General features: G+C 37.5%; 1 protein-coding gene across 3 annotated transcripts in view; it reads right to left on the bottom strand.

The window, feature by feature from the left end:
* DGKB (diacylglycerol kinase beta) overlaps positions 1-27388 on the bottom strand; it is a 943764-nt gene that overhangs the window by 680415 nt on the left and 235961 nt on the right. The window contains exon 1 of one of the 3 annotated variants that reach the window (XM_082398295.1): positions 21770-26825. The exons of 1 other annotated variant lie outside the window; for it this stretch is intronic. The gene's annotated coding sequence lies outside the window, so the exon portion shown is untranslated. Of the gene's footprint in view, positions 1-21769; positions 26826-27388 lie in introns of those variants that run through there. One more of the 3 variants, XM_082398296.1, reaches the window with a different exon arrangement.

The following is a 27388-nucleotide window of genomic DNA, read 5'->3' as shown; positions in this document are numbered from 1 at the left end:
AGGCATTTTACAAGTTTGTTCATTAATTGATGACTTGAATAAAATCTTTGGAATGTGTTCATTTTGTATTTTTATGAAAGTCATATTTTTAACAGAAGTTTCCTAAGCAAGACACTTTGGTGGTCTCAAATAGAGTGATGAAAATAAAGAGTAGTGGATTTTGCAGGTTAAAAAAAATATATATGAATATATTTGAGAGTATAAGGGAGAAAGAGGAATGAAGGGTGAGAGAGAGAGAGAGAAAGAATGAGAGTGAATAAGTGATGGAAGGCAGTCCGCAAGAAGGGGAGAGTGTTTAACAGAGCATAGACTAAGACCTGAGATTCCACAGGAGGACCAAATCTTCCTCTCTCATACTAGCAGAAAGAAGGAGGGGTGGGGATGGAATCATGTTATAATTTGGTAGGCAGTGATTTCCTGTTTTAATGTTTGAATTTCTGTTGTATGTTTCTACATGAAATATGAGTCATGACAATCTGAGAGTTGGATGAAAAGTAACGGTTGAAATTTTAAGAAGAATGGAAAAGTTAAGCATCATTTTTAAGCATATAAAAACAAGCTTTCCAGAAAAAAATTAATGGGATTATTAGAATGAAGTACTTAGTGTGTGTGTATATATATATATATATATATATATATATATATATATATATATATATATATATATATACTTGATGTCCTTATTTATTCAACTAATACTACATTGTTGTACAAAAGACAAAAGGCTCAGGGTGGTCAAAATTACAAAGATATTGAAATTATTATCTAGAGGTGAAGAAAGACAAGTGTTGCAACCAGCAGACCAAGAGGTGACAAAATGAGGTGAGCCAGGTGGCCATGGAGAAGCCACGCCCTCCCTAAGGGACAACTGCTCCTCTTCAGTAGGTCACTGCTTCAAGAAGGGAGTACACACACCCAGAATATCCAAATCTGCTTTCTCAAAGGATGACAGACATGCAGATTTCCTGATTTATACATATCAGAAACTCAATGTTTTAGGAACTTCAGGTTTGAATCTCTGAGGTTAGAAGTCAGGCAAGTGCTTTTCCTTGAAGAGTGGGGATGACCAGGAGGGGACACCTGGGGGACTGCTGGGAACTTTCTGTTTCTTGATCTGGGTTGGTTACATGGGTGTGTGTAGCTTGTGAGTATTTCATGCAGCCATACACTTAAGATTTGTGCCTCTCCTCTCAGATAAAAAGGTAAAAAGAGGAAAGCTATACATATGTGTGTGAGTGTGTGTGCGTGTGTGTATATATATATATATATATATATATATATATATATATATATATATACAATTCGTTTGCAGTGTATTAAATTTATCCTCTCCAATTACGAAGGCTTGATGAAGTTGGGAGCTATGCCTTTTTGCTCCCCTTTAGTACCTATCACAGTGCTAATATTTGATTAGATGATTACTAATGAGTGCTTGTAAACAATACATAACTAGAATACACAATATGTAGATGTAAGAAATATTAATAAAATTTCTAGTTTCTTTGAATAAATATTTAAGATGGAGGAATACACACACGCAGATAGAGATGTTAGAGACAGAGATGAGAGAGACAGAGATGGAAAGAGAGACAGAGGTACAGGTAGAGATAGAGATAATCTGCAGGGCTTTTCTAGGAGTCTGTACTCAAAGATTTGGGGTTTCATATTAACCACTGTGACCATTTGTACTTTTGAACAAACTGGAGAATCACTTTTTGGAAACCTCTTATTAGAAGAGGTGACCTGAACCTAGATGTTTAATTGGCATTTTGCTCACACCAGTAGACTGAGTAACTCTGCAAATAATACCTAACTCTGTGATATCTAATTAAGCCCCTAATCAATGCTTTAGCTGGATGAGGCAGATGTAAATTTACTGTCTTTTCACTTTTAGCCCTATTCTAAACCCAATTATACCCAACAAACCAATGAATCAGTAGAATAAGATACCAATAATAAATAGATGCTCTCATCACAAGTCTGTCTTTTGTCACAATTAGAGCAAGCTTTCTATTCATGTCATTATAGAAAACAGAATAGAAATGTCCTTTTAGGACAAAGTTTCCTTCCAGGCCAATCTTTTTCTTAAAGGATCAGCAAGCAACTACTTAGGCTTTGAAGGCCGAAAGGTCTCTGTTGCAGCTACATAACTGCTGTTGGAGTACGAAAGACGCCACAAACAGTACGTCAACAAATGACTTCAGCCATGTTCCAATACATTCTGTTTAAAAAAACAGGCAGACCTCTGCTTTAGGAAAACCTAGGAGAGTATTTTTTAATATAATTATTTATTTCTCTTATATCATGGTATCTATTCTTGAAACAGAAAGAGGCATAACCATTTAACTAGCAAGTCTTCCTCAGCATTGCAGTACTGCAGGGGAAAAAAATGTTCATCTTTGAATAATCACAGATTTCAGATTATTCTTTATGCCCAGGCAGCCCATAAATTATAAATAAAATGGACATAAAGCCATGTCAGGCTGACCTTCTCCTTTACCTTAGAAAGTTCTCACACAGGTTTTTAAAAGGTCTGTACTTTTCCTGGTCTGCTTCCCAAACGTGGAGGTAAATACATTCCCTGACAGCCTGACTTTTTCTAAGGCAGCACTCAATGTATCACTCTCCTAGAGCACATTTTCCAAAACCTGAAAGAAACATCCCTGAAACCTTCAGAGGGGAAAAATAAACCCTCATCTCAGGCTGTGCAAATTACCACCAAGTATAGCCATGAATAAAATAGGAATCAATCCTGATTCATGTTTTTGGAACATCCTAAAAAACAGCAGCTCCAGCTCCAAAGGCCAGTGCTCAGCAGAACTTAGACCACAGGAAATTAGGCAGGAAACAGAAAAGATGTTAAATATTCTTTTCTTATGACACTTTTTTCTTTTTTGAAAGAAGCCAATTATTGGAGATCTCTGAGTGGAACAGTATTAAGCTTGGTGCTTGGCTACTTCTCCTAAGACTGCTTCCTTCAAATTATGTATAACTGAGGGAAAAAACACCCCAAAATCTCCAGACTAATGACCTGGAACACAAAAGCAGGGCCACTGTTGCCAAAAGGGCTTAGTTAAATGTACTCAGTTCCTGAAAGCACAGGAAAGTACATTAGCAATGATTGGTTTAGAAGATTGGTGACTTGAAAGCTCCTATCCTTAAGGAAAAAGATCTGGGACAGGTAACTTTATGTTTCTTGATGGGGAGTAGAGCCAAAACCAGTCTGCATGAGAAGAAAAAAAGAGAATATGTACAGGTGGCTGAAGGAATTGCCCACTTACGTTGTAGTCATTTGTTCACAAATATTGGAAGCACTATGGATACTCTACAAATAAATTTCCTATGTTCAAGGACCACTGTGTGGTTAATATAAGAAAGCAACATGGAGGCCTACAGACAAGGAGCTGATGAGATATATGTCGAAGTACACAAAAATGTGGCGGAACAGAACCTGGGGTTGGGGAGGGGGAAGGGCTGAGTAAGAAAGGAATGTTTACTACAGAGAGAGATTAGAACTGGTCCTTGAAGAGATTAAAGAATTTAGACAGGAGGAAATTCTGTGGTGGGGGGGAGTCTTCAAAAAGAAGAAGGAGAACGCATTCTATGGGGAAGCATGCGAGAAGGCTAATGTGGCACCTAACAGAAACAAAAGGTGTGCTCTGAAGTGGTTAAACGTGCCTCCGTACATACAGGGGGCATAGTGGGAGGCTCACAGAATCATCACAGAAGCTGTTTTAACTGATTGCCAGCTTTGTGCCAGGGGCTGTGCTAACAGAATTTCATGAATTTTGACTTTAAAACAACCATGTAAATGAGTTGCTTTTATTAACCCCATTTGTAAAATAGAAAATTGTAACTAAACAACTCAACCCAAATCACACAACTGGTAAGTGCTAAAGTCAGAATTTAAACCAGGCAGTTCCTAAGGACTGTCTTATACAGTGTGGCAGGTTAAGGAGTACTAACAGATTTTATTTTTTTTTAGCCTGAATGCCAGCCCAAGGTGAACCTACAGCTTATTTAGAAGGAAAAGGGGAGACACTGAATTATTTTGAGCAAGGACACGAGAAAATCAGAATCTTATACAGAAAAATTGATACTGAGGATTAAAAAAGAAGTATAAAGCAAGGAATGGATTGAACATGAAGAGACCACATAGCAGGTTAAGAGTACAGGTGAGTGAAATTTAAGAGTCCGAAATTGCCTGGTAGGGGGAAAAATGGCAAAGAAGGAAGAAATGTGAGATAGAAGACGGGAAATATCAAGAGATGGAACTGAGTCAGCTGATATGGAAGCTGAGAGGGTACCAGGAAGAGGGGACACTTCAATATGACTGAGTCTGGGCTCACGGGAAGGAGAAAGCTGGGAGAATGAAAATAAACTCAGTTTTAATAATATTCTTGAGTAGTCAGTGGGATAATAGACAGAAAATTCTAGTAGGCAGATGAAAATGGCCCACAAAAATAACAGCAAACCCATGGAACCCTGTTCCAATTTTCTCTCAACTGGTGCCAAGGCACTGCTTCTCTATGACAAATGCCAGAAGCTTAGAGGTCATCTTGGACTTCTCTACCTCGTTTCCTCATGTACTCATATCCAGATTGTCATAAGCACTATTCACTTCATAAATGCCACTCATATTTATCTTTCTCTCCACTTACACTGTTACTGCTGTAATCTAGGCTAAAATAATCACTAACCTTTATTACCACAATGGCTTGCTAATGGGCTACTCAACGTCCATCTGGTCAACCTGCAATTCATCCTATACACACTACAGCTAGAGTAACCTCATCAAAACAGATAATGTTGTCCACGTATCTACACCTCCCTTAAATCATCAGTTATGTCCAGTGCTCTAAGGTTAAAGACAAAACAGCCTTGTACCATCTGTCTCCTCTTTAAACCCATACATACCCACTCCAAACTGCATGGACTTCTTTCAGCCCTCAAGTTTGCCATACAATACAGCCTTCTTATATGCTTCTTATATGCTTTTCTACTTTTGCCTTATTATCTAGTTAATACCTTCAGACCTCACTTTATTATCGTTTCATAAAACCTTTCAAACCCTCTTGACTAGCTCAAATAATACTGTTATATTTGGACCACTCATTTCATGTGCAATTTCCAACTTATTTGTACTGATGTTTAATTTGTTTTCTCTGTACTTTAACACCAACCACTCACATGTTAATCTGCTTCAGTCTGACTTTTGCTCCATCACTTCCCTGAAACTGCCCTTTGCAAGGTCAACCAAGATCTCTCTTTTCCAATCCTGTAGTCAATCTACAGCCATCTCACTGGTCTTCTCAGTAGCAACTGACACATTTCAATAGCCTCTTCTTATTGAAACACTTTCTTATGTGGCATCCTGGGAAGTACATTCTCCTGGCTTTCTCCTGCTGCCCCTTCTCACTTACCTTTGCAGATTCCTCCACCTCTTCTCTACCCCATGAAATGCTGGTTTACCCCAAGCCTCAGCACTGGACTTTCTCTACCTACATTCAATCTCTACATGACCTCTGTTGGTTCCAGTTCTATACACGAAGTTCACTTTTTTTTTTTAATTGAGGTAACTCTGATTTATAACATTATATAAGTTTCATGTGTACAACACTATATTTCTATTTCTGTGTACCCTGTACCATGATCATGACCAACAATTTAGTTTGCACCCATCATGGTTGATCCCCTTTACCCATTTCTCCCTCCCTTCCAATCCTCCCCCTTTGGTAACCAGTACACTCTGTTCTCTCTAGCTCTGTTTTTGTTCAGTTTGGTTTGCTCATTTACTTTGTTGACAGTGACATTTTCGTCTCCAACAACTTCCCTTAATTTCAGCCTTGTTTATCCAACTGCCTACTTAATAGCACCTATTGGGTACATTAAAAACATTTCAACAAACTATTATATACAAAATAGATAAACAACAAGGTCCTACTGTATAGCACAGGGAACTATATTCAATATCCTGTGATACATCATAATGGAAAAGGTCATGAAAAAGAATATATATATATATATATATATACACACACACACACATATATATACATAACTGAAACACTTTGCTGTACACCTGAAACTAACACAACATTGTGAATCAACTATACTTCAATTAAAGAAAACATTTCAAATGTAATATGTACACAGAAGAATGAGACATTTTAAAAATAAATATAAAATAGTACGTTATTTAAGTTAGCACCCATTCTCTATCACTTTCCACTTGCCCTGGCTTACCTTTCTTCATGACACTCATATATAAAATTATATTACATATTTAATTTTTACTTTCTGTCTCCTCCAAGAAAATGTAAGTTTTTGAATGGACTATTTTTACACTGCATTTCTGATGCCTAGAATAGAAACTAGCACCAAGTAGGTGCTCATTATTCTCAACACCTGGGTCCCCTACACTGTCCATGCCAGTGTTGATATTTCCTGCACCATTAAATCAACTAGGACTCTAATGCCTCTTTTCCCCACACTTAACCAGTCCTCTTTCCAAATGGCATCTTAAATCTGAAAGAACTGACCATCTTCATTTTTATCTTTGTGTGAATAAAGAGCCATGCATCTGAAAGTTAGGAGATTAGGTCATTGCTTAGAATGCAGAACACTGCTATAAAGTTAAGCTTCAAAGTTGGCTGCATGTAGGTAGTGTTTGAGCCCTCTTATTTAAATACTGAAATTAGGAAGTATAAGTAAATAAGGGTTGGTAACTGTAATGTCTACTGGCTTGTCAGAATTTTTTTAAAGTTAATGATGTCTGTAACATTTAACAAGACTATATAGCTTGCACTCTAGGGGATATGATATGGATAAAGAGGAACACGATGGAACAGCAAGCGCCAGGAAGTGCTGATGTTATACAGGAAGTGTCAAGGAATCTATGTCTAGCCCAGTAAAGATCTTTTGTATCATTGACTCTTATCTGGTCAAAAGAAAAAAATCTGGTTCAGATTCTAGCATTGGCAAGAATTAGCACCACGACTCAGCTACATTTGGCTTTCACTTCGATTTACAATTACACTAGCAAATAATCCTTGCAGAGAATAAACACAGGATTAAGAATGCAGGTAAGTAGATGCTCCCTGAGGCTTTGTGTTATTCCGCACAAGGGCAGTCAAAGTTCAAAACTACCCGAATGCCGTGCAGAGGGTGGAATCCTCCCAGTTAACACAGTGCAGGACCTGGGATTTTGGTCTTTTATCACCATCTGGGTAGGGGGCCCACGTCAGCACTAAAATGCCAGCCCTCTTCATTTTAGTGGCATTCTTGCTGCACCACAGATAGATACTTCTGTCTTCTCTTTCTGGTGCTTCATCAGGCCAACCAAACGTAAAGTTCAGCAGGCCTGGCTCCAGCCTACCACAAACCCGGCTTGGAAAATCGCCTCCAGCCGCAAAATAGATGGGAGAGGAAAGGAAGCTCATCTCACAAATTAAATCGGTACTCAGTTTAAGAAACAGAATTGCATATTAGCTAACAGACAATGAACATCCTTGGGTAGTAACAGACCACCAACATTTTGCTCAGTGTATAAGAAAGAACAAGTCTTCAGAGGCATCAATGGATAGTTTGTAATTAATCCCTTGGCAATATAAAGTGGAAAGTGAAAGAAAAAGACTCTTAAAATAAGAAAATAAAATCCCACCCCCAACCAACAAAAACAAAAACGGTGGAATGAGCAGAATCTGGACAAGTAAGACAGAGGGAACCTTGACCTCTACCACCTTCAACTCAGGCCTAACAAGGAATTCATTTTTCAAAACCGAAAATTAGTTTTTCATTTTTTTTCCTGTTTGGCCTAGAATAAATATTACACAGAAATACATTAACCTCTTTCAGTGATGTATAAATCCAATAAAAAAGAGAAAAAAATCTAGCATATGCGTTAACGATGTATCAGCTTACCAGAATTTACCTAATCCTAAAATCTAATAGTTTCCCAGTTTGAAAGGCTTCTCTTTCCACACAGTTTTCACTTCCTTGTGAAGTTACGCTTTTTTCAAATCCCACAAATAAAATTAATGACGGCACATACCATATTGTGTTCTAAGCAAAATGACTAACTGTACTTTTTTTAGGTCACAGCTAATCTTATTTATTTATATTGCTTAGGCAAAAGTACACAGAAAAGCAGTACTAGAAATTCAAAAATTTTTTCAGGGACAACCTCAGTCTATGATTTCTGAAGCTACACGTAAGTGAAAAATCCACACTTGCAAAGTAGACTAGTGTACTGCTATGAATAAATTCATTTAAAGTTAAAGTTGACATGAATAATGTTTCCCCCCAAAAATGCCTTCATGTATCTTCTTAGTTGATATCTGCTTCTACGGAAAGAATGGAGGGAGGACAGGGTTATGGGAAAGCAAGAATCTGAACAAGTGACCACTCACTCATAAATTGCACCTAGAAATCACAATGAAAGCTTTCTCTAAGAATTTTCCCACATTTCTTATAGTAAGTATTTGATGTGGCTGAGAAAAATATTTTCGTTCTGTCACTGGCACATCATCATTTAAATGAGGCTCTGAGAAAGTGACCGAGCACTGCGGAAAACAGACTAGGTTATTTTCTATTCTCTCCACATATGTGACCTCTTAGCGTTCTGTTTACTTCCTATAAGCCCTCAAAGTCTCCGTGCTTGTTCTTGTCAAATACTGAAAACAACCCTGATCCTTCTACTTATTTATATGCAGTTTCACAACTGAATGCCAATAATCAATCCACAGAATGTGTCACAAATAAAACAAATGCCTAAATCTAACATAAGCTGCTAAACTTGGAGAAATAAAGCTCTAATTACTACACTTGGTCAAATTAAAAATAATCTCATTCTCTCAAAACAGAATCACGTGATTATTATCTCCAGAATGAGCAAACATATTTATTACTATTACGTATCAAGGGGAAAACATACGCTGAAGCACAGACAGTTGTTCAGAATTAGTAAGAACCATACTGAAAAAAGGCACAGAGAGGAGGTAAGAAAGAGTATATTTCAGAGAAGAAAGAATAAAAACACTGACCCAGAGAGATGCTTTACAAGATAACTCATTGTCCCTAGTCAGAAAAGAGGCATTTTCAAAGTTCACTTATTTATTCAGTGGTTTTTTTAGGTACCTGTTTTGTACCAGCTACTGTTCTAAACACTGAGAAAATAAAGAACCCAAGACACAATGGAACACAAGCAAGGTGAGAAAGGAGCACTGACAGAAAGGGTATTTTAAGCAGCTTAATGTCAAAGGAACACTGGATTGGAAGAGGATAGAGTGGCAATAGACATTATTGAAGAGATAAAGAGGGGCCATGTCATGGGGCTTTGTCTAAAAGCAAGGGTACAGAGAAGGTGGGTGGCAATGGGAGAGAGGGTTGAAGTAATTGTGGATATTAATATTTTTTACATTAAAACCAAATTTAATTAAAATATTTAAATGCCAATACAAAAAAAAAAAAAAGTAAATGACACAAAGAGGAAAAGGCTACAGATACTCAAGCACTTCTTTTCTTAAGGAAATATAAAGCACATGTGTGGCAGGGCTTTATGAGAAGGCCGCTGTGGAGAATGGCAAGGGAAATTAAACATGGGCACTCAGAAGAATTACCAAGGTCAGACTAAGATGGGAGATCACAAATTTATTATGACGCTAGCTTTCATGGTTTTGTGATTTTCAATAGCATTCAATACCCCAAGTGAAAAAGCAAAGCCAGATTGCTCAATTGAGAAAGGGTAAGGAAAGAAAAGAATACAAAGGAATAAAGACTTGGGCAAAAGAGTTATTTAAGTTGTATACTAGGTCTTGCCTGGATGGTACAGCAAGGGTGAATGAGAAAAGAATCACTGGAAGAAAACAAGGTAGGTCAAGGTACTGGAGACTGGTGGGAGGTAGAGAGAATGAGGTGATGATTGTTTCATGATTCATTATTTCAAAGATGATAAGTTTCAGGTAATATCATTCCACATCAGGAATGGAGTCACTGTCCAGTGGTTAACAGGGAATAGAGTGAAATGTCAAAGAAGGTAAGGTTGTTAAGGAATTTCTGTAGGTATTAACTGACTTGTCAACCTACATACGTTCATCAGTCATAGTCAAGACAGGGGATATAAAGAAAAATTGTCATCTAGATTTCTAAATTTGAAAGAGTAATAAAGAAGATGACAGATGATACTAAAGAGGGTAGGTGATGATGATATATTGATAAAAGGCAAAGCAAATAAAACAATGTATCTTGGATAAACTGTTTTCTTATGACATATCCTGAACTGCTGAAGGGAGTCACACATTGAGGAAAATTTTTATCATTGTAAATTCATAACTCAAATAGCTCCCCAATATTATCCAGATTCTAGTAGATGTCTCTGGTCAATAAATCCTCCAACACTGTCCAAAAACTTCAAACTTTCTCCACTTTGTACAAATTCTACAAAGCAAATTTAAGTTCCAGAAATATCCTCAATTTAGCACTACAAAACATGCACACATATTCAGATTGTTCTTTTTCTCCTTCCTTTCCTCTTTCTTTATAGAGAGTGTTACTCCTGGTCAAAGTCAACTCATACCTCTTATGTCTTTAAACCAATTTAATTCTACATTCTGTAGTATCCATCAAACAAACATTCCCTTTTAGCTTCTATATTAATTATCTCAACTTCTCATACATATTTAAACATGCTCAAAAAGCTCCCACTTTATGAGAGAAAAAGTTCCCTCAAAATTCTATTATTCTCCAGAACCAGCTCTATCTTTTTTCAAAAGCTTCATAGACAAATTTTTTGAATGGGTCACTCTCTCCATTTCCTGAGCTCCTACTCAATCCTTAAAACATTTTCATTGGGGTTTCACCCCAATCACATCATTAGCTAAGATCAGCAATGATCTCCCTGTGTTCAAATCCAAGGATTCTTTTTTCTTTCATTCCTCACCTTAATTAACCTCTCAGCAATATCTGGCAGTGATGATTACTTTGTCTTTCTTATGGGAGGTTTTTCTCTGATCTTTGATATACCACAAATCTGTTATTGTTTTCCTCCTCTGTGACAATTCATTTTCCTCCTTTACAATCCCATCTACTCCAATACACTCTAAAATATTAGAATTCATCAAGATTCATTCCTAAAATTATCTTCTTTCTCATTCCACATTATTTTTCACAGATTCTTATCTATTCCAAAGGAATGGATTATCATCTGTATCACAAAATTTACACATCTCTTTCCCTGTTTGCTGCTCTCATCTCTTTATTCATGTAGCCAACTGTTCACTCAAGAGTTATGGGGGATGAATGAAAGGAGTACTGGTTTCCACAAGAGGGCAAAAGAATAATGCTCTCTAAATATATCTTTGTAAATGTTTTTATTGTCCTTTTTTTTGATATTCCAAATTTCCCTCAAGATCCAACTCAAATTCTAAATTATCTGTGATTAATTTTTGCCTTATTTCCTCATCTCCTATAGCAATCTTACATGTAATCCTCTGCACCTACTTTTATTGCTGCATGTAGCTCATTGTGTTATAACTTCTATATCTATGTGTCTTCCTCCAATGCCCACTTTAGGAGTTACTTAATGTTAGGGCCAGATTCTATTTATAATTTTCTTCCCAGGACTTACTAATCTGAGGTATGCTAGATGCTTGAAATTTTTTAAATGATTAATTGAATGCCAACAACGAACAACAAATTGTGTTCTGGGGTTTTCAAAGATATATTAATAGATGCTCCCAGAAGGAGAGATTCTGTAATTAAATAAGGTCAGGGAAGTTTGTACTAAATCCCACTCCTAGGGAGTCTAACACACACTTGCATCTGAAGAACTATAAGAAGTCCTTAATATAGAAAACTATTTAACTTTATTGTTTAGATAAGGAAAGCTTTCTTCCCCTTTTCTTCTTTTAAAACACATATTAGTATTCCTCAAACATTTTTTCCTTATGTCTTGTGACAGTTTGGATTTTAACTTATTATTAGGATCAGCAAAACAGATGTTAAAGAACCAGAGGGTATGGCACATCCTCTTTACCCAGGTTGCTCCTCAATGGTAAGACACAGGTGCTAATTCCTTCAATATAGCTCTGACTCGTCTTTTATTTATTTATTTATTTATTTTAACATTTTATTTTATTATTTTTTTGGCCGAGTTGGGTCTTCATTGCTACTTGCGGGTTTTCTCTAGTTGTGGCGAGCGGGGGCTACCCTTCATTGCAGTGCGCGGGCTTCTCATTGCAGTGGCTTCCCTTGTTGCAGAGCATGGGCTTTAGGCACGAGGACTTCAGTAGTTGTAGCACGCGGGCTCAGTAGTTGTGGCTTGCGGGCTCTAGAGCGCAGGCTCAGTAGTTGTGGCGCACAGGCTTAGTTGCTCCGCGGAATGTGGGATCTCCCTGGACCAGGGCTCAAACCCATGTCACCTGCACTGGCAGGCAGATTCTTAACCACTGTGCCACCAGGGAAGCCCTATAGCTCTGACTCTTCTTAGTGGAGAAAAAATTTTGATCAATATAGTATTGCCACTCTATTGACACATACATCAAAACTAACAGATTCTTATTGTTTTCTTTTTTTACAAAGTTATTAATTTCAAGAATTTGACCATATAAAATAGAAAAATTATTATAGCCACATTGAAACCATTATTTTATATATTTTTTGAAACTGCTCTTATAAAGATAATATAGTTACCTAAAAACCAAATGTGCCACCAGGCACTTATGCAGGTAGCTTGAATGACAGAAGCACTAATAGCTCCAAGACACAATCCCCACTTGAAGCTCAAAAATCTTACCACTTTACTCCCACAAAATATTGTCTAATACAGTTTGGATAGAGTACATTTAAAACCAAGGACCCAAAACAAAACAACAGTCCTCCTCTGAATGACTTTTATGCTATGCTTTCTTCAATGTGTGACAGGGAAGGAATCTCTACTTGCCAAACAGCAAGTTCTGACATATGGTGTGGCAGATAACATTATGTAACAGTAAAGAACCCATCCTGGTAATCAGAACTCTTATTAAGAACAACAGGATAGCAAAGTGACTCATCAGCTTGTGTGCTCTCTCCCGATTCTAGTAATTTGGGACAAGTGTGGGGAAGTTACAAGTTGTTTATGTGCAGCCCAAAATGACAGGCAAGAGAAGTTACTAAGCAACATTAAGTACTTGCATTTTTCTAATCGTTTAAAGCTGCCACAAGCTGAATAGTCCTGTAACATAAAGGTAAAGGGAAAAGCAGTGTGGGAGTCATGTTTTTGACTGAATGAAAATGTTTTCCTCAATAATTCTGAAATTCTGATTCACCATGAGTTCATCTGTCTTGGTTTTAAGGATTACTTCCTGGGTATAATCCCCTTCTACTCACTGTCAACACCAGAAACCTGTTCTATAATGAATAAAAGCATGGTTGGGGGGAGTAGTTCCTACGAGTCTTGAAACCAGTCTGTCCTCCAGTAAATAGGACCTTTGTTCTCTATTTCAGCTTTTTGTTTCTTTCATAGCACTTACTACTACAAGAACAACAGCAAATCATGTTCTTGTTTCCTTGTTTAGTGTGTTTGCTTCTGTGTTTTTCTCTTTCATTGATGTGAGTTTAGTATTGTAGGAACTTGCCTGTTATTTCACTCTTCCTTCCCTGAGCCTGGCACCACGCCTGACAATAACACTAGCCCATCCATGACGGAGGGATGAAACAGAATAGTGTCATGGTGTTAGTAGTTCCGTTTCTTAAGGTGATGGTTTTAATAACTATGCCTATTGAACCTTAAATTTCTCAGAAGTAGCTGAGGGTTGTTTGCAATCTCTAAAACACACACTAGGAGAGGCAGGCAAGTGAGAATTCTCCAGCTCTTATTTCTTTTCATTAAGGAATCAGCAAAGGGATTCCTTGGTCAAAAGCTCAGGAAGAACATTTCCTTACATCCTCTGTCTCAGCAAAACAAGTTGCTGTATAAACTACAAACTCATCTTTTGTGCTTGAAGTCTGTTTTCAGGGCAAGGATCTTGTAATGCTTTTCCACAGCACCTCTGTTTCTTCCTCCTTTCCAGTTCATATAATTTAAAAGGAGCTGACCTAGGTAGTAATAGGTTTCCTCACAGAAGAGGTCACATTTTCCCAGTCTGCTTGGGTACAAACAGCAGAGTAGTCAATATAGATGAAAACAGAAGATCATTTTGTACCTTAAATGAATGATAGCTGTGACCATATTTTAAGAAGAGGAAGAAAACTAAAACGGTAAGAGGTTTTTCATTTAAGAGGAAGGGAATTAAAATTTCTCAAGGTTGATTGTGTGCCAGCCACTCTCCTGAGGGGTGTTTTCCTCTGTTATCTAATTATTCTTTGTTAACTGTTATCATTCTTTTGTAATTCAATAAAACCCTTTTGGGCAAAAGAGTAAGTAAAGAAGACACTATATAGAGGGTGTTTATTGTAACATTTAGTAGATTTTATGAGTCATATTTTTATTAATATAAAACTAAAATGAAAACTACTTATAGATTTAGATTTCATTTAGAACATTTTCTCTGCTATTGATACTTCCTTCTTTACCTGAGGCAATATCCCAAATTAACAGGAAACCATAAATAGCTAATGGGACTTCCCTGGTGGCACAGTGGTTAAGAATCTACCTGCCAATGCAGGGGAACACAGGTTCAATCCCTGGTCCAGGAAGATCCCACATGCTGTGGAGCAACTAAGCCCGTGTGCCCCAGCTACTGACCCTGCGCTCTAGAGCCCGCGAGCCACAACTACTGAGCCCACGTGCTGCAGCTACCGAAGCCCACGTGCCTAGAGCCGATGCTCCGTAACAAAGAAAAGCCACCTTAATGAGGAGCCCACGCACGGCAAGGAAGAGTAGCCCCCTCTCGCCGTAACTAGAGAAGGCCCACGAGCAGCAACAAAGACCCAATGCAGCCACAAATAGATAAATAAATAAAATTTTAAAATCAATAAATAGCTAATACTTTTGCTTATTTATTATGTCCCTTCTGCTCTCAGCCCCTTACATGATTAAATCATGTAATTCTACGAAATGGGTATCATTTTCATTTCTCCCTGCTTTTCAAAGAGAAATCTAAAGCATAGAATTTAAGTAAAACTTGCTCAAGGTCATACAACTAGTAAAGATTTGAGGCCAGGCAATCTGAACACAAAACATAAGTTTAACCCCTATATCACAGTGTCTAAGAACGGAATGATGAAATTCAAATGAGCATCTTCGCATATTGAGAAATTATACACGGAGTCAATTTCTCCACACCTTCATCATGAATCATCAAAACATGATACATGGGCTTCCCTGGTGGCGCAGTGGTTGAGAATCTGCCTGCCAATGCAGGGGACACGGGTTCGAGCCCTGGTCTGGGAAGATCCCACATGCCGCGGAGCAACTAGGCCCGTGTGCCACAATTACTGAGCCTGCGCGTCTGGAGCTTGTGCTCCACAAGAGAGGCCGCGATAGTGAGAGGCCCGCGCACCGCGCTGAAGAGTGGCCCCTGCTTGCTGCAACTGGAGAAAGCCCTCGCACAGAAACGAAGACTCAACACAGCCAAAAATAAATAAATAAAATAAAGAATTATTAAAAAAAAAAAAAAAAAAAAAAACATGATACAAGCTGAGATTCTTTAAATGTAATTGTACTTACATTACAAAAGAAGGCCTAGCTACCTCACTGGGGTAACCTCATCCTGAGATTAGTCTGTTGATGGAATTTCAAAGAGATTTTAAATAGCTACCACACTTTTTATCCCATCTGCCCTTTTCCTGGTTATAATTTCATATTTTATAACTAATTCACGTGGATTAGAAAGAGACTAAAATAGAATTATTTGACCTAAGATGACACCTTTAATAAAAATATTGTATTTTGGAAAACCTTACATGACGTCTATCTAGTTAGCATTGTTATAATACTTGAATACTTACTGAAAGAAATTTACAAAATCATTAATAAGTAAAACCCAAATTATCCCATAAATGGAAAAAGCTTCTTTTGGGGGAGGGGAAATGGGGATTGATTTTCCCACCATTTCTTCTTTTTTCTCTAGTGGTAGTCAAGTTTCTAATGTCTGCTCACTGATATGACTCAATAGTTTTCAGCTATGACTGAATAAAACTCTCAGGACTTTTCCTCAAAAGAAGTAAGAGTACAAGAAACAATTTATAAAAGGCACCGTTTCACAACTTTATTGTCCCACAGAGCAAAACATCTTTAATGAACAATTTATGCTAATATTTGTTTTTCCCCCTTAAAGATACATTAGTACCAGAAATTAGATATCATTAAAAATTTCAATATTATGATTTGGAAATAAGTATGCCATCTGTCATATTCTAAAACAGTATCTCCTATATTCTAGATATGCAATACCAGAGAGGGTGATAAATGTCTTTTGAGTAATTTTATACTAATTATGAGTTCAATGTATTAAAATATACTATGTGGCTCAGACCTTGTAACTTGCATTTGAAAGATCATTCTCTAGTCTTTTTGCGGGGTAAAGCCTGTGAAAGTGGAACTCCTTATTTCTTCAGAGAATTGAATTAGAGCTTTGAATTGTTTATAAAAGAAGTGTTTATTGAACTCTAATAACGTATTAGACACTATGCTCAGCACTGAAGTCCCAGAGATAAAAAAAAGATGTTGTTTCCTTCCTCAGTGTAGATAAGATTATTTCAACCTTCTGTGGCATATTCAATTTTAAAGTCAAGCACACACTTCAGTGGAACCACAGAGAAGGACAGTTGGGCCAGTGGTAGAATACAAATAGAATTCAAGAAGGTCATGATGCTAGAGCAGAAGCTTAAGGGATATAGATGCATCATCAGGTAAAACCTAACAGACTGAGGGCAGAGGGATCTGGGTGTCCAGAAAGGAGTTATAGAGAGATAGGCGTAAGCAGAGACAAAAGATGTGAACAAATAGCTTGCACCGTAGCTTATTTCCAAATCACATAACAAGCCAGTGATACTTAAGAGTAGACTTGGAGCCTTTTGGTTAAAAGCATGGGCTCTAGGGCCAGACTGCCTGGTTCATGTCCCAGCTCAATTCTAATTTCTAACTGTGGGTGGTAAGTCCTTTAACCCTCTTATGCCTCAGTTTTCTCTCTTATAAAATGGAAATAATGATGATAATAGGATTACCACATAAGAGTGTTTTCAAGATTATATGCCCAAGATGCTTATACAAGCAACTGGCATGTAGTAAGCACACAATAAAAGTTACTATCATTATTTTTAAAGTATGAGGGCAAGAAAGCCAAAGCACCACATTCAAAAACCAACCCTTGAAACTAACTACTTCTAACCTCGACCTGCAGTGTCACAAATGACAAGAGAAAAGAGAAAGAATCAGGGCTGACAAAGTGAATGTATTTGCAAAGCCCCATCACCATATAGATCTATGACAATAATAGCTCAGTAGCATCAACTTTCCTTATGGAGCATGTACATTTATACTTTGATTTTGAAGATGAGAGCTTTTGGGCTCCTTGATCTGTAGTGATTGGCATATTGCCAATATGAAATAACTGAGTCAAGGACACTGTGTTTCAAATTTACAATGCAATACAGACTCCCTGCTAAAAGGCAAATTCTTCATTTCCAACTGTTGACTCAGATAATACTTGAAAAAGAATTTCATCTGTTTAAATTTAGCATGCTGAGAAAGACCAATCTTAAAATATTGTTTGGCTTATGCCCATAACATTTTCATTTTATTCCTTGTTAGTATTTGTCTTCTGTGATAAGACGACAAATGACAGTATTCATGTTATTCTCCATAACACTTCGAATTTTACCTAAATGAACTATTTTGTTTTTATCCTCACCAGTTAAAGATGGCCTTTCATTTCCTGGCAAATTTTCAGAAAGTGATTATGCAAGAACCAGTAATATTTCCAAGCACTGTTTTACCTCTTCAGTCATCATCTGGCCTTTCTCCCTACTTTCCTTTGAATCATCATTTTTCCTCTTAAACACACACACACACACACACACACACACACACACAAAGGAGATTATCTGAAAACAAGCTAATCTGATTTTTATAATCAGACCTATGTAAGGAGATATTTTGAGTCTCTGCTTCATGTGTGTCTTTAAAAATCTCCACCCCACACAGAGCCCGAAGAGGTTGTTTCCTAGAGTCCCTTGGAACACAGAATCTGGACAAGTTCTCGTCCCAGCCTCCCGCCATGCGATCTCTTTATTTTACTCCCACAATAACTCCATCATCTTTCATCCCAGCAAAGATGCCCCAGCTTCACTGCCAAGGTTCATGAAGCCAGAGCAGAACACTGAAATTGGAATTGCAAAGTATGCCACGTTTGGATCTAGAGTCAATTTAGGCTCCAATGTAGGTAGATCCAATCTTGGGTGTCAGTACAGCTGGGAGTTCTCTCCTGACTGATACAATTTTTCAAGCACTCTCAACCCACGCCATCCACAAAACAATAGGCTCATTCCACTTGATCCATGGTAGAGTACCATCTTAATAAAACAATATGGCAAAGTCACTAAGAGTTAGAGCTAGTCACACTTGCGGGCTAATCCTAGCCCACCATTTATTAAATATGCTGTTTTAGGTAATTTGCTTGTTCCCTCTGGGGTTGAATTTCTTATAAATGGGAGAGCATGCCATCTCCCTCCTGTAGCTTTTATCCCATAAATGAGAAAACATATTTAAAGTGCTTAACCTTGGGAGGGGCAAGACAGGGGAAGATACAAACTACTACGTTTAAATAAATAAAATACAAGGATGCAATATACAGCCCAGGGAGTATAGCCAGTATTTTGGCTTTAAAGTTATAAAACTTTAAATGGAATGTAATCATAGGAATATTGAACCACTACGTTGTACACCTGAAACTAATATTGTAAATGAACTACATTTCAATTAAAAAACGAAGTGTTTAACCTAGGGCCTGGCATTTGTGCACTCACAGTAACTAGGAACTAGTCATGCGTTGTGTGGTGAGAAAATCATACATGCAAATAATCCAAGGAGTTATCAAGCAGTTGCAGTGATAACCAGTCAATACCTAAGGGTGGGGACTTCCCTGGTGGCGCAGTGGTTAAGAATCTGCCTGCCGACGCAGGGGACACAGGTTCGAGCCCTGGTCTGGGAAGATCCCACAGGCCACGGAGCAACTAAGCCTGTGCGCCACAACTACTGAGCCTGCGCTCTAGAGCCCGCGAGCCACAACTACTGAGCCCATGTAGCCCAACTACTGAAGCCCGCGCACCTAGAGTCCGTGCTCTGCAACGAAGAGTAGCCCCCGCTTGCTGCAACTAGAGAAAGCCCGTGCACAGCAATGAAGACCCAACACAGCCATAAATAAATAAATAAATAAATAAATAAATAAATAAATAAATAAATAAAATACCTAAGGGTGAACAAGTGCATGGGGTTCTTACTTGAGGTCATATTTTCGGTTGGTGTTTTACAAGAGAAAGAAAATGCCATAGTTAGGAGAGGGGCAATAGGAAGACGTTTCTTCAATATCTTATCTAGAGCTTCCTCCAGACAGATGCTTCTAAGCTAAAGGTATTAAGCTTAAGAGAATAATGCAAGAGTATCAAGCATACATAAGTACAGTTCTGTTCCAGTTCTGTTCCCGTAGCCAGGAAAATAAGCATCCAGGAAATGATATTCTTAAAATGTCATTTCAAGCTTATGTATCAACATCACAGTCATGATTAGTAGGCAGAATTAGACTGAGGGACCAGCTGATCTTTGTCTGGCTTGTCTGGCCACAAGTCTTCCTTCTTTCAAGTGTGCAAGGAAAAGCATGAGTCACAGGATACTTGTCTAGTTCGGACACTGTTCCAGCAGAACTGACCAATGTTTTAAACTTTAAAATAATTACTTATTTCAAAAATGGTTTTGGAAATCTTCTCCTCAGATATAACATGAGGTTTGTTTACCAGCAGGACAACCAAAATATGAAGCAAAGGTATTCCCGAAACTCAATGCCACCTACCTAAGTTTCTATCTTTAAAGAAATTCTGACAAACTCCTATTCAACCTAAATTCTTATCAATTCCAATCAGGCTCTCAGCCTGATTTTTCTTCTCTTTAGCTAAATTCTTAAGGTTCAGGTAATGATTTATTCTAGAGTAGCAGGGAACTGCTTGCAAACTCACTCCAAACATGTTCTTTTAGTCTTTGTATAGATGTTTCCTTTTCTTTTTCTCGCTTTTTTTTTTTTTTTTTTGCTAAAAATTTTAACCACCATCATGCATGCACTACCATAACAAATATATCCCCTGGATTATATTTGACTTGGTGATTTACTAAGTCATACGTACAGTTTTTTGCACCAAGAAATTATGCATGTGTGGAATGGGTTACCTCTAAAAAGTTGGGTATTTCAATAACACAAATATATATGGAGATCCCCAAGATGAGTAGGCAAAGTAATTCATATTATATTCAGAATATGTTTTTAATAAAATAATCAAGATTAGGTGGGTTAGAAAAAGATTAACACAACTGAAAACTGAAATAATTGGAGGAGACTGACCTTCAGTTTCCTCTTCTCTAATGATGGAGAATTTCAGATTACTTTGCATTTCACAATAGTTGTTTCCTAAGTTTTGACACCCTTTTAACCTATAGAATTTATGGAAGTATATGAAAGTGTTCAGCTTAAAATCTTGCATTCTGTTTTAGATAACTTCTGTTTTTCCATTAATATTTCTTGGAGAAAACTATAGTAATATAGTATTCTCTTCAGTGATCCTGTGGCTAAGTCTAGTATTTTTGTGACATATTCTTTCTGCTTAAGAGATTCCCGTTTTTTTCTCCATTATAAAAATCTAGTCAGTGTAAAAGAGGATCTGGTTAGAATTACCCCAACTTTTTTAGATTAATTATTTCTAGTTTCCTTTCTGAAAAAGACCTTTAGTATTCTGCCTGCATTCACATTCATTTGGTCATTTGCTTTACAATGGGCTGGCCTTTGCTGACCTGTTTTTACCTCCTTTTAAAAGTTGGTTATCTGCAATTTGAGCCACCAGGAGAAGTCATTTTTTAAAAAGTTTTTTAAGCCTCACTTTTTGCCAGTGAACACCACGCAGCTTGTTTCTAAGTATAAAGCCATCTAGGTAAGAAACCACCACTTAGAAATCACAAGGAAGGCACCGTTTAGCAAGTGGAGGAGATTATTGCAGTAGTAGGAAACTGGGGGAATCCTGCACCCACTAAAGAGTACTTGAATGTTTATCATAACATCAGTGTCGCCTCGACTGTTGCCTAGCAATTATCTAAAGACCTACTTCACGTTTTATTTTAATTTAATGAAGTAAATCAAAGACTTTTGTTTTGTTTGATTGCTTCTTTACAGGTTAGGAATAAGTCTGGAATGAAACTTAATTAACTGGGCGTTTGAAGATCTAAGCCAGCCTGTTTACAAATTTTGAGTTGAAAATGCAAGCTGCTATCCGTTAGTAACTTTCAGAAGCCCACTCTTGTAATTAAATCTAGAATGCGTTTATCAGTTTTGTTGCCGAAAATCACCACGAACAGGGTGCTTCTTGCAGACCTAACCAACAAGCGGTATCTGTCTGCAAATAACTGAGAGTAATTCGACTATGCCATAACTAGGACAGGAGTCAAGAAGACCAACCGATTTAATAACTCATGGAGAATTCAAAGCTCTGCTTTTCTAACTTTCCTCACCATTTCTTGTCAGCTTCCCTTCCCCCCGCACTACATACCCAGAAGCCACTCAAATTGCCAACCGTGTCGAGTTGAACTTACTGCAGTGTGATGCAGGCGAAGGCTGGGCACATCTCTGAAGCCAGAGCAACTGCTTTTCTGGAGAGGAACTGGGACTAGCCAGCTAGCAGGATCCTTTCCAATTCACACGCTCCGCTCAGTCAGGAGTCCCCCTCGCAGCTCGGCTTCCCCAGAGGCGTGGAGCTTCAAGAACTCTGCTCACAGCACCTCCTCCTCCCTACTTCCACCCCCTTCCAGAACACGCAGCCCATTCTAACTAGTGTCTGAGAGATGGAAATTGATTTCCAGTCAACCACAAGGGCTGCCTGCAATCGCCCGGTTCCTGACAATTTGCAACTCAAAAACAGCGGAGGCTGAAAGATGTAGGTTTCCGGAGCCTGAAAGTCATCTTTGGCAGTCCCCTTCCCCACCCCTCACTCCTCCCACGTCCCCCCTCCTCTTTCTCGGCCACCTCCAGTCTCCCACTCAAGCTAGGTATTAAAAATGATTATTTTGTTATCCAAACCAACAAGCATCAGGAGGAATTTGTCAGAGATGAAATACCTGTTGTCCATGACTAATGCTCTTCTCTCCTGTCTTTGAGTCCTTGATTTATATAAAGATGCGCTGATATTGGAAATCTGTGCGGGTGCGTGTGTGTGTGTGTGTGTGTGTGTGTCGACGAGGCAATCCGCCGCGCAGCGGCTGCAAGCAACAGCCCTGCCTATCTCTGGCTGCCGCTTCTCCAGCTGCTATTGCTACTATTGCTGTTGGAACTCAGGGGAAATGAGACAGGGAGACAGTGCTTTACAGCTATTTAACTGCTGGACCAGTTATAAGACATGGGAGGAGACTGTGCAGGTGTGACTGGCTATTGTTGAAATACTGAGCTTGATTCACGGCAATTAGTACCATTCAGGATACAATTCCCCTCCAACAGGAAACCTGATACCTGTCTCCCCTCTCCCTTCTACTAACTATAGTCCTTGATGGGTCATTTTTCATCAAACACCTGCCTAACCCACTTGTAGCAACTGTAGAAGCTGCACACTCTATTTCTATATTAGAACTTGGTAACCTGGGAACAGGAGATTGGGGGATGGATGAGGATGAAGAAGGAAAGGATGGGGGAGAGTAAGTGAATATTAAAAGAGTTGTATGTATGTCTAACCAATTAGGGCACAGATAAAAATGAAAATTTTGAGCTCTGTGTGTAAAATAATGCATTGGGGCAACAAAAAGGTAAGCCAGTAAATAACCATGCCTGTTTTACAAAATGTGTGCAAAGCCAGCTAGTTATTCAGGAGCGTGTTTAACAGCTTAACTGCAGAGTATCTTGATATACACGTGCCTTGGTGGCTCTCAGCTCCCCTGTGTTACATCTAGTGAGATTTCCATGTGTTAATATCAACGTCAGCTACAAATTCTGGTGAAACCTACTGGTTACCACTGCCTATGAACACTCCCTTTCTTCTTATTGGTTGCTCATTCTCTGCCCCGTTATATCTCCAGATTATTCTCACATAAGGTGATATTCTGAATTTACAAATTAAAGAGGTTCTCCAAACCCCCAGAGACAAGAATACTTCTTAATGACTAACGTCATTTGCTGTAACAACAGTTTGTCTTCATGTTCGTGTTTCTGTAATAGATCGGGAGACTATGAACAATCCCTCCTAAATAAACACACACACACACACACACACACACACACACACACCACTTAATTGAATAGTACTATTAATCCACTTTCAGCATTCAATTTTCTGAGCTAAAAATAAACTTAATTCCTTTTGATTTTATTAGTAATGAACACCTTTAAGTATTTCTGCCTTGCTCTGAGCAATTTTTGTATTTGCCATACATTCTCCCAGTTGTTAGGAATTGTATAGTCAGGATTAAACTGAACAGATGTTAATGCAGAAAAAAGAAAGACCCTGGAAATATAACAAAGAACCCAGAAGACGGAAAGGAACCCAAAAGGATTAGATAATACATCTTTTCCTGATCTGTTTACCTTAGAAAATCACTGCCTTTAGCTAAACAAAGGCCAGTTAATGTGCAAAGCACTTCTCAATTATCCAATAAATATCAATTGACCAAAACCAACCTATTTACAATTGTAACAGAAAAATGTTTTCTCTTAAAAATCATGCAATACAGTAAATTGAGAGTATCCAGAACTTTTTAAATGTCAAAATCCTAATGAAAAATGATGTCAAATAGCCACATATTTTTGCCTCAATTTTTGTCTATTAAATAAGTATTATACAACATACAATCGATATTAAAAATATGAAGAGTAACTTCACATTTTCATACTTATATATAACAGAATGTAAGAAAGTAGGCAAAAGTAGTATACACCATTTAGAGATACATTTGACACAGAGGCTAACTTTATCCATAGGTGATGTGATGTGAAGGTTATCCTGCCCTTCAAATTCCATAGTTTAGTATTTTGGGGTTTTTTTGGCTTTACTTTTACTCTTATTTTAAAATTCAAATATATTTAGGAAGAACAGTTACAATTTAAACATTCTTGAGAGAGAGAATTTATTAGTTATCTTTATTACAGACAAGCAGGAAACTAAACATCCAGGCTAGGTAGAGAAGGAAAAACCAGGAAGTACTGAAATAACTGGTCATGAGCATTTCACACCAATTTGGCTGGTTTTTAAAACACTGTCTACAACATTACTGAGATTTAAAGAAGAAACAGCTTTCTTAACAAAACTATCACACAGTCCCTGAGGTTTGGTAATGGAAGAAGAAAATCTTCAGCTGGGGATTAATGGCTGACCCTTAACCTCTGACTCCTGACATTCAGGATTTTCCATTTTGTAGGAAAACTTATAAATCACTGCTTTATAACCCCATTCCCATTTCTCTAAGGTGCCTAAATTTTCAGAAACTTCATAAGGATCATTGTATAATTAATCAATCTAAAAAAAATAGTGATAGAAAAATGAACTTGCTCTATAAATTCCCATTAGTCAACAAAATCCACAATTTATGGGAATATAGAAAGAAATAACTTCTTAATTTTCAACTAAATCTCTTTGATCATAGAAACATGTATTCCCAAACTAAATTCCATAATTTAATAATACTCAAACACTGAAGAAAAGCCAAAGGTCGGTAAACCTACAATGGCAGAAGCCCTGTTTGTTTAGTTCACTCATGTATCTCTGGAATCCATCGAAGTGCTTAGAATATGATGTGTGCATAGCAAATAGTTTTTTAATAAATGAGAGAATGAGTAAATGAATTAACCTATGAATGCAGGGCATTGGGAAGATAAGTGAACTGGGAATAAAGATGTTTAAATTCTCCCAGCCTCTACTCTGCTGGTAAGTAACTGTGGCACTTTAGGCAAGTGACTCACTTCTTGTGGTCTCAAAGCATCCTTTCAGGCATATCACTCACAGACTCCACAACACTGTGTAATAAATGTCTTCCCCCAGTAGTCCTCCAAAATGTTTTTTCTACTATACAAATTCAATCAATAAAATTCTCTAGAACCTCATTTCCTGAGCATTTTACAAACGGTAACATTAGGACCCATATAGTCTCTAAGAAACACATGGTTTTCCCCCACTTTTGACTCTCAAATCTGCAACTAGTCTATTGAGTACCAGACCAGATACTCAAAGAAAATAGAATGTTACACATTTAAGTGTGTGTGTGTGTGTGTGTGTGTGTGTGTGCGTGCGTGAGTTTCTAAAATAATAGTCCTGAATCAGCGATTACAAGCAAGGCCTTTGTTGACCTTTTACAAATGGAAATAAGCTAACAAACAAACAAAAAATTATGAGAAACAGAGCTTAAATAATGAAATTTCATAGATTACTTACATTAAATATAAATCCATATTCAATCACAGACTTTCATGTAAACTGGTGTTTAAAAACACCTTATGTTAATTTTATTCAACAAACATTTACTGAGCATCAATTTAGTACAAAGCATTGGAAAGGGAAACACAGTCCAGTCACAGCAACTGCTTTTAAAGGACATATGGCCCTATAAAGAAATGTATTCCTACTTTGTAATTAAAATTTTTTGATTTAAGTATATTATGTTTCAGAAAAATAAAATAGCTCAAATTTATATCAAACATGATTTAAACCCTAGCCAAAGTTGACTTAAATGATGAAAGGAGAGCTACTTCCTAAATTGAGCAGACTGTCACATGGGAAATTTTCCACTGGTTTCCAATCCATGACTCAGTAGATGTAGGCTGGGAGGTGGGGGAAGATCCAGAAAAGATAAAATCTTATGGAACTACCTTTAAAAAATAATAATCATAACATGTTGGATATGGATAGGCCCTTTGACCTCATCTAGTCCAATTCTCATATTTTATAGGATAGGAAACTAACATCTTAGTTCATCATGGCTTATTGCTGGGAAGGCCATTTACCAGTTTCTCCACTGGCGAGGAATAGCACAGTACTAGACATTCAAAGCTCTGGCACAAAAAGTCATGCTTTGAGTCTCAGGTATGTCAATGACTAGTTGCATGGTCTTGGGAAAATTACTTTTCTACACTTCAGTTTTCTCATCTGTAAAATGAGGATAACTTTTTTCAGCTTCATTGAGGTATAATTAACAAAACTGGAATATATTTAAAGTGTACAGTGTGATGATTTTAGGTACACATACATTATGGAAGGATTCTGACTATCAACTTAATTAACACATCCATCACTTCACATATTTGATTTTTTTTGTGTGTGTGAAAACACTTAACACTTCTATACTCTTAGCAAATTTCAATTATACAATACAGTCCTATTGACTATGTCACCATCTTATACATTAGATCCTCACAATTTATTCATTTTAAAACTGGAAGTTTGTAACCTTTTAAAAGCCTCTCCCTATTTCCCCCACCCCCAGCCCATGGTAACAATCATTCTGCTGTTAATAGTGCAACTATATTTTTTTATTCTATATATAATATAAGTAAAATCATGCAGCATTTATTTTTCTCTGTCTGGCTTATTTCACTTAGCACAATGCCTTCTAGGATCGCTCATGTTGCAAATCACAGAATTTCCTTCCTTTTAAGGCTGAATTATATATATATATATAATATATATATTAATATAAATATGTCATATGATATATCATATGATATATATATATCTATATATATTAATATAAATATATCATATATATGTCATATGATATATCATATGATATATATATATATCTATCTATATATATATATATATATATATATATATAGATATATCATACATCCATCCCCTGGGTAAGTGCTGAGTGGTGGAGGCCACAAAAAGGAGAAAGCTCCTGTTGGATTAACACTGCTGGCAGGTCATGGGTGGGACTCACAGTGACCTCACTGCTGACTCTTGCAGTGGTCCCAGTTAGTGCTGCTGACTGGAGTGAGAGCCACCCCCTGGTTCCTGCAGGGTATCCATCAAAGGACACAGGACAGGAAGTCTAGGATGAGAAGTGCAACTCAAAATGAAGGCCAAGGAGAAGCAGATGCTCTGCAGCAGCCAGAAAAGTTCCACATGCTGAGGTGGAGGCACATCCTGTTATGTGTGGGCATATATATATATAATTTTCTTTATCTATTCATTGGTCCACAGGCACTTAGGTCGTTTCCATACCTTGGCTACTGTG

This window comes from Balaenoptera borealis (assembly GCF_965194805.1).
Source record: "Balaenoptera borealis genome assembly, chromosome: 7".
In the NCBI taxonomy this organism is placed as follows: Eukaryota; Metazoa; Chordata; class Mammalia; order Artiodactyla; family Balaenopteridae; genus Balaenoptera; species Balaenoptera borealis.
This window is presented reverse-complemented; position numbering and strand designations above follow the sequence as displayed.